Source organism: Silene latifolia, chromosome 6 (genome assembly GCF_048544455.1).
Source record: "Silene latifolia isolate original U9 population chromosome 6, ASM4854445v1, whole genome shotgun sequence".
Taxonomy (NCBI): Eukaryota; Viridiplantae; Streptophyta; class Magnoliopsida; order Caryophyllales; family Caryophyllaceae; genus Silene; species Silene latifolia.
Genome location: NC_133531.1, coordinates 42,293,552 through 42,309,151, shown reverse-complemented (window position 1 = coordinate 42,309,151; position 15,600 = coordinate 42,293,552).

Below are 15,600 nucleotides of genomic sequence, written 5' to 3'. Positions count from 1 at the left end.
AATATTTAATAGAGTGGTAATGTGTGAAGGAAAATGAAAGTAAAAGAGAGAGTGTGGGGTTACATGTTATATTAACCACAAATTATAGACAAATAAGGAACGTGGAAGATCTTTGTGAATTTTCCGTTTTAGAAAATGTAGAAGATGTTAGTGAATAGAAGGGAGTGTATATATATATATATGTATATATATATATATATATGTATATATATATGTATATATATATATATATATATATATATATATATACATATATATATATATATATACATATATATATATATATAGATTTGGGATCCAGTAAGAACCACCAACATAATGAGAACCTTGAGAACTTCGCCTTACAATTCTTTTTTCTAAAAAATAACGACATATTTGGATTCAGCATAGAATTTTATGACTAGAAAACATATTTCTTGGTTCAAAAAATATAAATTATTGACAGAAATCGAGACGAGAAATATTTTATTAATTTTTATGCACCTACAACTCATTTTTATGTATCTAACAATTTTCATGCACCTAGAACTCGTTTTCGTGCACCTAGAGCCTGATATTTTCATGCACCTAGTAATCATTTTCATGCATGTAACAATTTTAATGCATCTAGTATTCGTTTTCGTGCATCTATGGCCATTTTAGTATACTTAATTGTATTTTTGTACATTAAGTTTATATTTTGTTAATAAAATCAATAAATTTCGTTTAGCTATACTAAAAATGTGTTTGAATAAACTAAACTAAGAGTAAATGTGATGTGACCATTATTTGAGCGTATTTAGTCCCCGAATTAGCCTTGTTCCCATGCTTTTTAGTGCATATTTAGGTCATTTATTGTCTTTAGTCCTTTGTTTTGCATATTCTTTGAGATTTTGTTCCTTGGTAGGAAAGGAGTGCAAACCTTGCATTTTCAAGGCAAAATAGAGCTAAATTGATTGAATTCAATGACCAAGCATCAAAGAGAAGACAAGACTAGAAGGCCTTTGTACATATTATAGTAGATGGGCAATGATGAGGAAAGATCCTTGCATCTCCGACAAGATCCCCGAGGATTGTTGGAAGAAGGGGGAAGAAAAGAAGGAAACTGACGAAGAATCCGAGCGGCTTGACCCTCGGGACGCTCGTCCAAGAAGGCCAGAATCCGAGCGTCCGACCAAGGAATCCGCTCGTCCAACAGCCAGGCAATCCGCTCGTCCCGTTGCCTTGGACGCTCGGATTGTGTTACAGTAACTTTTTATTTTCTTCTTGTTCTATGAAGGATGCGCATATTTTGGAAAGACCGGCAAAAAGGAGACCGGCATCTCTTTTGAGAGGAGCGATTCTTCAAGGACTTAATCGTCATTTAAGCCATTAGTAAACCCTAAATTGTGTACCTAATCCCCACTATAAATACCCCATTAGTCTAATTAGATAATCATGTTCTTCTTATCAATTCCTAGTGTAGTTTATATCATTCTAATTTCTTTTTAATCTTGTAATCAACTTTTAATCAAGTCTTAATACAAATCTCATTTCTTTAATCTCTATTTTGTTCATCTTTTATTTTGGGTAATTGAAGATTATTTGGGTTATTATTGGGAGATTGACAACCTTCCAATCAATCATCAAGTACTTCTATTATTCTTTGCTTTATTATTGGAATCATTAGTAGGTATAATTCTCTTAATCCCTTTTTAATTATTGTTAATTATCTTCATTTATTCATCATGTCTTACTTTGTTAATGTGATTGACAACCTTGTTAAAATGCTAAACTTGATAATGAGTGAGTAGTTTCCTTAACTAGGGTTAATGGGTAATTAAGGGAAATCAACATGGGGAATGATTCATGCTTAATCTAATATGTTCACATAATTAATTTGCTTGCTTGTTGTGATCTCAACTTATGCACATGTTATGTTTGATGAAATGCAAGCCTATGAATCCTTGCATTTTTTACCCATCACTTACTTTTTCAATGAGACTTGTAAGACATAAACCAACTCGAGTCTCATTAGACCATGCATATAGTTGAGTAGGGAGGATTAAGTCGACTTGTAGGTGTTGTACAATCTAATCGATTCGGCTCCGGGACCCAAACCTTCCTAAGATTATAAGATATAAACCAACTCGATCCATCACAACAATAATTGCTTGCTTATAATTTGAGAATATGTTTGTATGATCAATTCCCATGAATCCACTATGACCCCATGACACCTTAGTGCCTTTTATCAATTGTTTACATCCCTTTTTAATCATCTTGCTTGTTTACTTTTATTGCTATTTAGTTTAGTGATCTTCTACTTCAAACCCCAAATTGTGACACTGTAATACTCCGTATTTATAAGTCTTTGGGTACTCTATCGAGTAGGCCTTACTCTGTCGAGTAAGGGTGAGTTGCGTTTTAAAATAGTTTCTGACCTGTTGGGTACTCGATCGAGTAGCTGGGGCACTCGATCGAGTAAGGGGGTACTCGATCGAGTACCTTGGGTACTCGATCGAGTGTCCGGTTTTACGGGGAGTTTTCTCGGGTTTTGTTAATTATGCGATTAAGGTATTTAAGTTCCGTCGTCATTATTCTAAACTACCTTTACAAAACCTAAATCCCTGTTTAAGAGACAAAGCAACAAGTTCATCTTCCTAATCGCATTCTTAGCAATTCCCGGAGTTCAGACGGTCAGTTCTTGTCGTTGTGTATACCGTTGAGTTCCTTGCGTCAAGGGTAAGTCCTACATACCAATTTTATAGCGTTTGGTTGACTTTGTTTAAACCCTAATTTTGGGATTGGGGGTTTTTATGATTTGTTGTGTTGGTAGTGATTATGTGATTATGTGTATAGGAGAAGGGTTCGTAGAGGAAAGGTTTTGAGACAATTTGCTAGATCGTCGATGTTTGTGTTGCATTCGGTAGGATTTCCTACTCGGTATTAGTCCCATAATGGGATGATTGTTGATGTGTTGAGATTGATTGTTTGATATAGTAATTATATTGTGACTACTGTGATCGTGATTGTACATCGTTGATAAATTCAGACGGTTGTTGATATTGTGATTGTGATTGGTTGCCTATGGTTCTCGAGATGCGTTCTCGGCTGAGTGGAGTCACTTGCGGGAGTGGCTTCACGCCCTAGTTTCGCCCTTCGTGGAACCCGCCACGGAAGGGGATGTGCACATTAATGGACAGGGTTATCGCTCACTATGTGGAGCGGGGATTTGGTGGGTACGGCTGCGGTCCCCCACTGGTGGCGGGTCCAGTGGACGATCGGTGATTGAGATGATTGGAGTTGGTTGGTTGTGTATGTGTGATTAAGTTAATTTGTCGTCTGTTTATCTTATTGTATATATATATATATATAGTGAATTGTGTGATTAGTCGACCCGTTTAAATGTTTTAAAAGCGTGGTGATCCATTCGGGGTGGTGAGCGATTGTTGGCGGGTATATCTTGGATACGCGTGGGATCTAGTTGGGGATGGAGTCATCACATATCTGAGTCTTTAGTCTTCCGTTGTGTTTGTTAGGACAGTTCCTTTCAGTTGGTTTATAGTTGGAGAACAGTTGTATTTTGCTTACGGTTGGTTTTGTTATGTAATCGCTAAAACTTATTTAATAAAGTATGTTTCTTCATTGTCTTATGATTATCATGCCTCGGTTAACCGAGATGGTAGCATCCTTATACCCGAGTGGTCCCTGGTAAGGCACTTGGAGTATGGGGGTGTTACAAATGGTATCGAGCGACGATCCCGAAACCTCGTAACCAATAAATCCAATGAATATAGGGAGTCAATTAAAATGAACTAGGGGTAAAGGTTGTAGGAGCTAATGCAAAGACTTGGGAGACGTCCTAAAGTCGCGAACTCGCCCTACAATTTTGAACCGGTCACCATGGGATATGTGTCGGGATCGTTATGTGCATATTGTGTCTTTGTGTGTATCTATGTAGTAGTATGTTGCATGAATTGATGATGATGACGTGAATTATATGTTGGTTGATTGTAAAGCATGAAAGTATAATGATGGATACATGTAATTTGGCATGTTATAGTTATGTAAGAAAAAGTGTTTTGTCTATATATATATATATATATATATATATATATATATATATAAAGCGATGTGTAAGTATACATGTTGTTGTTGTCGTGTTGAGTAAAAGTACAGAAGGTTGGGAGTGTGAATTGAGCAGTCTTTGGGTGAATGTGTTGAACGAATATGGTGGGTAAATATGTGGTATGATGGATGAATTAGTGGGAAAAGATGAATCATCGTGGTGTGATAACACGGTTCCTGATTAAGCATGTTATATAATGGAAGTTATTTTATAATGTTGTTATGCTAGTAACATGTGAATAGGGGACTTGATGTCGTGTATTTGTGATTTTGTTTACGAAAAGTGATAGAATAAAAACATGTGGGTAAGTCATAATTGGCAAGTTATATAAATTATGTGCATGATGAATGTTGTTGTTTGACTTTTGAAAATAGTAACATATGATTATGAATACTGATTTTATGAGTTTTGGACTGGTTTTGTTTGCTTGGTTGTTGTTTAAGTTGTTTGGAAGTAAAATCAAGTAGTTGTGTTTTTCGATTATAAAGAGGTTGTCTTTAAACTGTTATAACTTGAGATGCATAAATGATTTTGATGTGATTCTAATTGGAGGTGATATCTTGTTCTTTTACGATTCTAACGATAGGTCACACGCCAAAAACGACCAAGAAATGAGTGAGTTATGACTGCTTTTTTAAAACCGGACGAGTCTTGAGAATTGGGGTACTCGATCGAGTATCCTTGGTACTCGATCGAGTAAGGGGGCACTCGATCGAGTACGTTAGTTACTCGATCGAGTAGCCCTGGTGATTTGTTTTACGTGCTTCTGATCTTCACCTACTCGATCGAGTAAGTCCCTTACTCGATCGAGTGGCCTGTACTCGATCTAGTGACCCTTGTTTTGGGTCATATGCTTATCTTTTGACTTCGTTGCATATTATGTTTAATTCAAAGGCGTTATTTTGCTTCTTTATGCATTGTTTTACATGTATGTTGGTCTTGACGCGTAAGTTACCCAATTTTGTGGTGTAAAGAGTGGCACCTATGATGAGTATGAGTTCGGTGGGGAGGACATGATTTATATGTGTTGGGATTGGTAAGACTTAATTGAGGCATAGAGCATGTTGTGTGAGACGATATGAGTGACATGATTGTATGTTGAGTAATGAAAATGTAAGTGAATGTGGGCAAGGCATGATGTAAGTTTAAGGAACGTGAGAATGAAAAGATTGAAAGAAAGGATGTGGATAGTAGTAACCTGAGATGTATAATAAATTATGGAGGGAGATGGCTAGAAATAGTGTTGAGTAAGAACATATGTAATGAAAGGTCGTTTGGAAATAGTGGTACATAGCGAACTTAATGGGACATGTCGCGACGTGGATTTGCGTGAGTAGTGACCGAGTTTGGAAATTTGTGTTATCGAGAGACGAAACTACTGTGTGATTTCCTTGGGTAATTAACGGTATTAAATGAATTCTGATTTCTAGAGATGTAAAAAGGGAGATGCAATTGTTTGAACATTAAACGTTGATTCTATGGATAGATTAGTGGCAAGTGTGAGTGATAGCATAATAAGAGAAGATCCATGGTAAGAAAGAGTAAGATGATGTCGGTAGAAAATAATGGAATTTGAGTTTTGGAGCAACGAAGGGGTAACTGGATTTCTAAAGAGTTAGCTAGAAGGAATAAGGAGTTGAACTATTAATTGGTATTATTGAGTGTAAAGAGAAAAGAAGGATAAAAGTAAGCTGAGGAAAATGTTCACCGGAGTTATGTTATATAAAGGTAAGAAATCATCGAAATGTGTGATAGTATCACGAGGATGTTAGCTGAAGGTTATATAGGAGCTTCAGGACAACATGATTGATAATGAGTTTCGAGGAATTAAGGGAGTAAGAAGTTGGTGGAGTGTTGGCACGATACGAGATATTTGGTGGAGGGTTGGATGACAATACAAATAAGATAGTATTGGGAATAATGTTGAGGTAATTTTGTGGATGGGTTTGATGTTCGTTATTTGGAATGTTAACCAAAAATAGGAGAAAAACCATGTTATTTTGATATGAGTGTAAGAGGTTTGATATACGAGCAGTGGTGGCATTGTGGTGTTATCACTAGTGGTTAAGAGTGTTGGTATATTAGAAAGGCGACAATTCTAAAGAGGCCGATTTGGTAGGGACCGATGTTGTGTATGATTGTGAGAGGGTATAAGATGTGGTTAGATGAGGCGGATGCTAATAGTTTAATAGTAAAGGTATGGTTATATTTGGCAGGAAGTGATGGTTGTGCGAATGGGGGAATATGTTATGAGGGGCATATGAGTTAAACTCGGGCGACAGGTAACCTTTATCGAGTGGTAACTTACGTGGTCAGGATTGACTAGTTGGTTGTGATTACGGGTCTATTATATGTGTAAATGTTTGTGTGAGGTTCTGACCTCACAAGAAGTGGTATGGTGTGATAATTATAAAGTTGTTTTATGAATGTTCTGTAATATATAAGTTGGACACGGTAATTTAATTGAATGATATCCAAAAAGGTAATAATTTGATTAATTGACATGGCTAGTTATAATTTTATGTGTATTAATAACACATGTGTTCCGTGAAATGGTAGAGATGATGTTCATGAGATGCTTATCTGTTTATTCATATAATATGTTGCGTTGTGATTGAGTAAAGTGGATTTGAGTAAGTTTTCTTGTCCGAAAGGTTATTTCCGAGTCAGTATTTATGGAATTGTATATAGTTGTGATGTCTATCGATGTGGTTGTGGTGCCTCGGGTGGTGATCCGGGCACGATATTTAGTGTTGTGATGCGGGTATTTTCGCACTACGGTGTGGCTGTTGGTGGCGGTGTTGTGATGCCGTCACCGGTTGTGGTGGAGTAGGCGGGATGATTATGATACGGGTTTTCGAAAGTGCATACCAGTTATACATAGATTGTTGTTTTGTTTGCTGTTGTTCTTTGTGAGTTTTGGTTGAACATGTAGACAGTTGTCTTGCTTATTGATGTTTTCTTTACCAGGTTAAGTTGGGAATGAGGTAGAGTATGATATGAAATAGAGTTGAATATGTTTTCGTTGTTGTCATGGTATAATGATATTCTGTTGATGGGACACGGTTGTGAGAGGTTGTTACAGTAATTTTGATCTTGTTTTCAGATGAGACATGGTAATGGAAAATGATTCGCGGAACATGTGTTGTAATGATCTGAAAGCGGCAGGTAGTTCATAATCTTTTGTTGAGACAATGAGTGTAGGGTGTTGGGGGAATTAGTGTCATGTTAAGTTGTGTATGAGTTTTGCGGTAATGAAAGAAAGAACTTGAGGATCTAGTGTGCGTGTACGTAACGAGTGCGGATCGTGAGTTATGCTTCTGGGAGATAAGTGCCTTACATAGAGAGGTATGTTGTTTGGCAGTAATAATGAAGAGTGGGTATGGTGATTTGCTACGAGTTTATGGTATAGGTTAGGTGCTATGCCGAATGAGTTGAGGAATGAGAAATGTTTATGTACGGGAGCCTTGGATATAAGAATAGTGAGTGTTTGGTTTATAAACGGTTATCTTTGACATGTGGTGGTAAAGAGGGTAATGAGGTATTGATAAGGTTTGGTATTAGTGAGTTACGAGGACGTAACATTTGTCTTAAGAGGAGTAGGATGCGATAAAACAGATTTTGATGGTTGTACATATGGTAATATATTCGGAAGTTGAGTCTTGATGTAGAATAAAGATCGATTCGTGTTATGGGTGATTTTATTAAAGGTCATGACCATGCATGTAGTAGCGTGATGTTTAGGAGTGTGAGAATATTTCGCTAGTGTTGTGAGTTGGATGATGAGGTTACGAGTGTGAGTAAACTTCGAGGACGAAGTTCCTTTTAAGGGTGGTAGAATGTAACATTCCGTTTGATGTCTATGAGTGTCTTGGTATTGGGTTTGATAGTTGATGATATTATGGAGCTAGCAACATTAGAGGATGGTAGTTGATTATGTATGGAGTTGGTGTCGTGAGAGATATATATGTGGTAGATACGATATAGTGATCATGTTGTGGAAGTAAACATAGTTAGTAGAATGGGGGTTAAGAGTTCATGTTCTATGTTCGGTCGAGTTCTTGAGTCCTTAGCTAAGTTGTTGTGTCTTGGTCGAGTCAGTATGGTTGTTTTTATGTATGGGTTGAACTTCGGGGACGAAGTTCTTTTAAGGAGGGAAGACTGTAATACTCCGTATTTATAAGTCTTTGGGTACTCTATCGAGTAGGCCTTACTCTGTCGAGTAAGGGTGAGTTGCGTTTTAAAATAGTTTCTGACCTGTTGGGTACTCGATCGAGTAGCTGGGGCACTCGATCGAGTAAGGGGGTACTCGATCGAGTACCTTGGGTACTCGATCGAGTGTCCGGTTTTACGGGGAGTTTTCTCGGGTTTTGTTAATTATGCGATTAAGGTATTTAAGTTCCGTCGTCATTATTCTAAACTACCTTTACAAAACCTAAATCCCTGTTTAACAGAGAAAGCAACAAGTTCATCTTCCTAATCACATTCTTAGCAATTCCCGGAGTTCAGACGGTCAGTTCTTGTCGTTGTGTATACCGTTGAGTTCCTTGCGTCAAGGGTAAGTCCTACATACCAATTTTATAGCGTTTGGTTGACTTTGTTTAATCCCTAATTTTGGGATTGGGGGTTTTTATGATTTGTTGTGTTGGTAGTGATTATGTGATTATGTGTATAGGAGAAGGGTTCGTAGAGGAAAGGTTTTGAGACAATTTGCTAGATCGTCGATGTTTGTGTTGCATTCCGGGTAGGATTTCCTACTCGCATTAGTCCCATAATGGGATGATTGTTGATGTGTTGAAATTGATTGTTTGATATAGTAATTATATTGTGACTTTGTGATCGTGATTGTACATCGTTGATAAATTCAGACGGTTGTTGATATTGTGATTGTGATTGGTTGCCTATGGTTCTCGAGATGCGTTCTCGACTGAGTGGAGTCACTTGCGGGAGTGGCTTCACGCCCTAGTTTCGCCCTTCGTGGAACCCGCCACGGAAGGGGATGTGCACATTAATGGACAGGGTTATCGCTCACTATGTGGAGCGGGGATTTGGTGGGTACGGCTGCGGTCCCCCCTGGCAGTGGTCGGTCCAAAGTGGACGATCGGTGATTGAGATGATTGGAGTTGGTTGGTTGTGTATGTGTGATGATTAAGTCGTCTGTTTATCTTATTGTATATATATATATATAGTGAATTGTGTGATTAGTCTTGACCCGTTTAAATGTTTTAAAAACTGTGGTGATCCATTCGGGGTGGTGAGCGATTGCTTAGCAAGGGTATATCTTGGATACGCGTGGGATCTAGTGGGGATGGAGTCATCACATATCCGAGTCTTTAGTCTTCCATTTGTGTTTGTTAGGACAGTTCCTTTTCAGTTGGTTTATAGTTGGAGAACAATTTGTATTTTGCTTACGATTGGTTTTGTTATGTAATCGCTAAAACTTATTTAATAAAGTATGTTTCTTCATTGTCTTATGATTATCATGCCTCGGGTAACCGAGATGGTAGCATCCTTATACCTGAGTGGTCCTGGTAAGGCACTTGGAGTATGGGGGTGTTACAGACACCCCTAGACACCGCTACTTACAATTGAAAATCTTACTTCAATACCCGTCCCTTGGGTTCCGACCTTTACTTGCCTCTTTACTAATAGTAGAGTTGTTTGTGAAGCTATAAATATTGTTTTGGTCTAGGTGCTCCTAACGACAAGTAACCGAAAACTAAACCTCCAAGTGAGTACGACCAAAAATGGCGCCGTTGCCGGGGACGGTGTTAACTTGATTTAGATTTTCTTAGATTGTTATTATTTGTTTCTTTCTTTGCCTAGGGGAAGTAAAAGTCCTCAAGGTTTGTTCTAATTATTTTCAAGTTGTTCGATATTTTGCAAGATGGATCTTATAGATTGTTTTGTAGAGGACCACTTAAGTATACCTTTCTTCAAAGACCCCATGCAAGCATTGGAAGCCTTGGAAGCAAGTGAGACCAAAAATATGTATTGGGAGTTAGAGGTAGATATTTTTGAGGCCGCTCTAGCTAACAAAGAATTTACTCATGAGCAATCCGAATTAGTACATAACATCCTTTTGGAAGCACATCAACCTATAGAACATGAGCAATCAATCCTAGAAGACATCTTACAAACCCAAGAGCAAGAATAATTCGTCATGGAATTCGAGTATGACGAAATTGACGAGCCCGAAGAACAAGTTGAACATGCCATGAGAATGGAATGTCTAATGGAAATGGAGCAAATTCTCAATGAACCTTCAAAGGAGGAAAGTGAGGTACAAATCCATACTTTAAAATCCCTTCCCCCAAATTTGAAATATACATACCTTGATGAATCTAAGACCAAACCCGTGATTGTTAATGATAGACTTGATGAAAACCAAATGAGAAAATTGCTTGATGTGGTGAAGCAACATGAAAAGGCTATAGGTTATAGTCTAGATGACCTTAAGGGGATAAGTCCCAACTTTTGTATGCATATAATTCATCTAGAGGAGGACCATAGACCTACCATACAATCTCAAAGGAGATTAAACCTCCACATGCAAGAAGTTGTCAAGGGAGAGGTTATGAAATTACTTGATGCAGGAATCATATATCCCATATCGGACTCTTTGTGGGTTAGCCCCGTTCAAGTGGTGCCTAAGAAAGGAGGTACTGCGGTGGTGACAAACGAAAAGAATGAGCTAATACCCACAAGGAAGATCACCGGTTGGCGTATGTGCATTGACTACCGAAAATTAAATTCCGCAACAAGAAAGGATCATTTCCCCCTACCATTCATTGACCAAATGCTTGAGAGGTTAGCTTCCAACAAGTTCTTTTGTTACCTTGACGGGTATTCGGGATTCTTTCAAATCCCTATACACCCGGATGACCAACACAAGACCACCTTCACATGCCCTTATGGTACTTTTGCATATAGGAGGATGCCTTTTGGCTTGTGTAATGCCTCCGCCACTTTTCAAAGATGCATGATGAGTGTCTTCTCCGATTACCTAGAGACCATAATGGAAGTTTTTATGGATGATTTTAGCGTTTATGGAAAAGACTTTGACTCATGTTTGCATAATATTTCTCTTGTATTGCAAAAATGTGAAGATGTTAGTCTTGTCTTAAATTGGAAAAAGTGTCACTTCATGGTCAATGAAGGAATTGTTTTGGGTCATTTAATCTCGGAAAAGGGCATCGAGGTCGATAAAGCTAAGGTTGAGGTGATAGAGAAACTCCCACCTCCCGTGAATGTTAGAGGGGTGAGAAGTTTTCTCGGTCACGCGGGTTTCTATCGCCGCTTCATAAAAGATTTTTCGAAAATAGCGAAACCCCTCACTCAACTCTTACTTAAAGATGCCCAATTCCATTTCACTGATGAGTGTGTTGAAGCCTTTAATAGAATCAAAGAAGCACTAATCTCGGCACCGATCATTCAACCTCCAAATTGGGAACTACCGTTTGAGATAATGTGTGATGCTAGTAACTACGTCGTTGGAGCGGTTCTTGGCCAACGGGTAGGAAGAGCTCTACATGCCATCTACTATATAAGCAAGACTCTTGATCCCTCCCAAGTGAACTATGATACCACCGAGAAAGAGCTTCTTGCCATTGTCTATGTTTTGGACAAATTCCGTTCCTACTTATTTGGATCCAAAGTGATTGTCTTTTCGGATCACCGTGCTCTCCGACACCTCTTAATAAAGAAGGAGGCAAAACCAAGGTTGTTGAGATGGATTTTGCTTCTTCAAGAATTCGACTTGGAAATAAGAGACAAGAAAGGAGCCGAAAATGTAGTGGCGGATCACTTGTCAAGGATCCGGTTTCATGATGAACAAGGAGAAACGCCGATCAATGACTCATTTCCCGACGATATCTTGATGGTCATTCAAACACAACTTGAAAGGCACATCACCCCATGGTTTGCCGATTATGCCAACTATATCGTTGGAAGAGTACTCCCTCCAAATTTGAATTACAACCAAAGGAAGAGGTTCTTATTCGAAGTAAAAAAGGTACTTTTGGGATGACCCAAATCTTTACAAAGAGTGTAGTGATGGGCTCTACCGGAGGTGCATCCCTCAATGAGAAGTCCAAGGAATCTTGGAAGGATGCCACTCGTCACCTTACGGTGGGCACCATGGAGCAAGGAGAACCATTGCAAAAATTCTTCAATCGGGCTTCTATTGGCCTACGATGTTCCAAGACACAAGGGAATTCATCATTCATTGTGATGCTTGTCAAAGGACGGGGAATATCTAGTGGAGGAATGAAATGCCACAAAGGGGCATACTAGAGGTGGAGATCTTCGACGTTTGGGGGATCGACTACCAAGGGCCGTTTGTGACATCCAATGGGAATAAGTATATCCTTGTGGCCGTAGATTACGTCTCAAAGTGGGTGGAGACAATTGCCACCCCAAACGATGATGCAAAGACGGTCACCAAGCTCTTCAAGAAAATAATCTTCCCAAGATTCGGAGTTCCTAGAGCAATCATAAGTGATGGAGGAACGCATTTTCATGAAAAGAAGCTCGCATCCCTTTTGACCAAATATGGTGTTCAACATAGAACCGGCTTAGGATATCATCCTCAAACAAGCGGTCAAGTTGAAGTTTCGAATAGAGAGATCAAGCAAATTCTTGAGAAAGTTGTAAACAAGACCCGAAAGGATTGGAGCACAAAGCTTGATGACGCTCTTTGGGCTTATAGGACGGCCTATAAAACTCCCATAGGAGCCTCTCCTTACAAGCTTGTTTATGGAAAAGCATGCCACTTGCCAATCGAATTAGATTACAAAGCTTTTTGGGCAATCCGAGCCCTTAACCTTGATCTCAAATTAAGTGGCCAAAAGAGGATGATACAAATTCAAGAGTTGGAAGAATTCCGACTACAATCTTATGAGAATGCCAAGATCTACAAGGAAAGGACAAGATTGCTTCATGACAATAGGATCAAGCAAAAAGCCTTGCACAAAGGGGATAAAGTCTTTCTATTCAATTCCCGATATCGACTCTTTCCCGGGAAGTTGAACTCTAGATGGATGGGTCCCTATGTGATCACCGAGGTTGGAAAGTATGGGGATTTTGAAATCAATGCGGAAGATGAAAGCAAATTCAAGGTTAATGGCCAAAGATTAAAGCCATATTATGAGGGAGCATTCATTGGAGAGGTCGAGGTCACCTACCTCGGGCCTCCTCATCCTTGAAGGAATCATCAAAGGGAGAGTTTGGTGGAGTCCTCCCTAAACCACCACTTGTAAATATACTAACCCCTCTAACTTATATTTATAATTTTATTGCATTCCTTTTATCATAAACATAAATTCTTCTCATGAGAGTAAGTGAGGGAGGGTTACTAATGATTTTTGATGAAGGAAGGAACTAGTCTTCAAGTGTGGGGAAGCTTTTTATCGAAGTAAAGGAAATCGAGGAGAATCCGCTCATCCAACAAGGAATCCGAGCGTCTGAGGAGGAAATCCGCTCGGCTTATTCAAGACGCCCGTCTTATTGACAATCCGCTCGTCTTTTTACTGCATGACTTTGGGATACTTTCCTGTAAGAGAATCCGAACGTCTTCCCAGGAATCCGCTCGTCCCAAATCAAGGGAATCCGAGCGTCCCAGGCCCGAATCCGCTCGTCTCCCTGCGGCCTTCACTCCCGATTTTTACGATTTTAATTCTCCCCACCACACAATTTGTGACACATCACCCTTCCTTCCACTTGTATTATAAAAACCCACCTTCTTATGACTCCAAAGCATATCCCAAACACTCTTTCATTCCACAAAAACAAAAGCCCCAATTTCTAGGGTTTCAAAAGCAATATTCAGTCCAAAAAGAGCATCTTCATACTTCAACAAATCAAAAATTCCAACTCCACAATCAAAGGATGGGACCAAGGGGATCTTCATTTAGGGATAGAAGAAGACCAAGAGTGAGAGGAAGTTATTCTACTTCTCACATCAACACTCTAAGAAGGGAGCATGAAGAAATTGTAGATCTTACCAAGTTTGATGACTTCTCTAATGTTGATTTCGTAAATGATGTGCAAAGGCTCGTTTTTCACCGACTTCTTGGTAAGAACATTCTCCCTACAAAGTTTTTATGTCATAGAACTTTAAGGAAGCTTGGGATTTACCATCAAATGGAAGCCCTTTTTGAATTGTTTGGTCTCTCTACCCTATTTCGCATGCACGAACAAACCTACCGATCCCTTGTTCTTGAATTTTTAAGCTTCTTGAAAATCACAACCTTGAATAGAACGATTTACATAGAATTTAGGTTGGAAAGTGTTTCGAGAATGATGACTCTAGTGGAATTCGCTAATGTGCTTGGCCTTGATGTTTCGCCTACCCGGACATCAAAACCGAAGAAATATAGTGTTGCACCCCGATGGAGAGCCATGACCGGCCGAGATTTCATGTACATTAAGGAGTGTCTAGCTTTCCACATTCAAAACCCTATTTTGAGACTCACCTACCGGTTCCTTTCCGGCACCCTCCTCGCACGCCGGGACCCGACAATTATGAACGAACTCGATCTTGTGTTCATGGAGTCTTATCTCGATATCCAAGGAAGGGGTGGATACCATTTTAATGCGCCTCTTGTATTACTTGAGAAGTGGGCTAAGTTTAGAAACGGAGATGATGATGGGATGAAACACATTGTTAATGGAGGACTCATTACAAAGATTGCAAAGCATTTCAATCCAAAATTTAATGAGAACAATGAGTACACTCCTCTTTCCGGGAATACAAGGATAAATGAAGAACTCCTTCTTGTGCATCATCATTGTATAACCCTTGAGAGGGTTGATAAAAGGATCAAGTGGATAACAAAAGGGAGTGATCCAATCTACTTACCAATAACCGGTCTACCAAGAATCTCACTAAGAAGGGGACCTCTATCACCGATCCCGTCCTACATCATCCCCGCAAACCCAACCCAAGCAAGGCAAGCACCACCACCACCAAATCCCCAACAACAACAAGAGCAACAACGACAAGATGAGAAAATCAAGATACCTCCCTACCCTTTTCCATACCAACCATACAACCACCCTAACTCCTTTATCCTCCCCCGTGATGACTTTGTAACGGGAATTCTCCAAGACATGTATTTCCGACAATATGAAGCTACCGTGGATAACTATTATGCACTTTACCCTCAATTCCACGATATGATTCAACGAGGGAAGATTAGTGAGGAGGGAGTGTTTCCTTCTTGGGCACAAATGGATATACTCTTCCCAAATTCGGAAAAAGCAAATAAAGGGGCAACAAGATGAAGGGAGCGACAAAGCTTGGGGTGGGGATACGGTGGAGCTTAATAGCGAAGAAGATGAGTTCATGGACCCTAATACAAGTGATGCATCCAAAGAAATCTGGGATAGTGACCTAGAGGGAGATGATGGCGATCTCTAGAAGGTCTCTTCATAGCTAGATGGAGCGGGCTTGAGGCACCCATCTCAAGCTTAAGTGAAGTTTCCTTATCTCCTCTCTTTATTTTCAA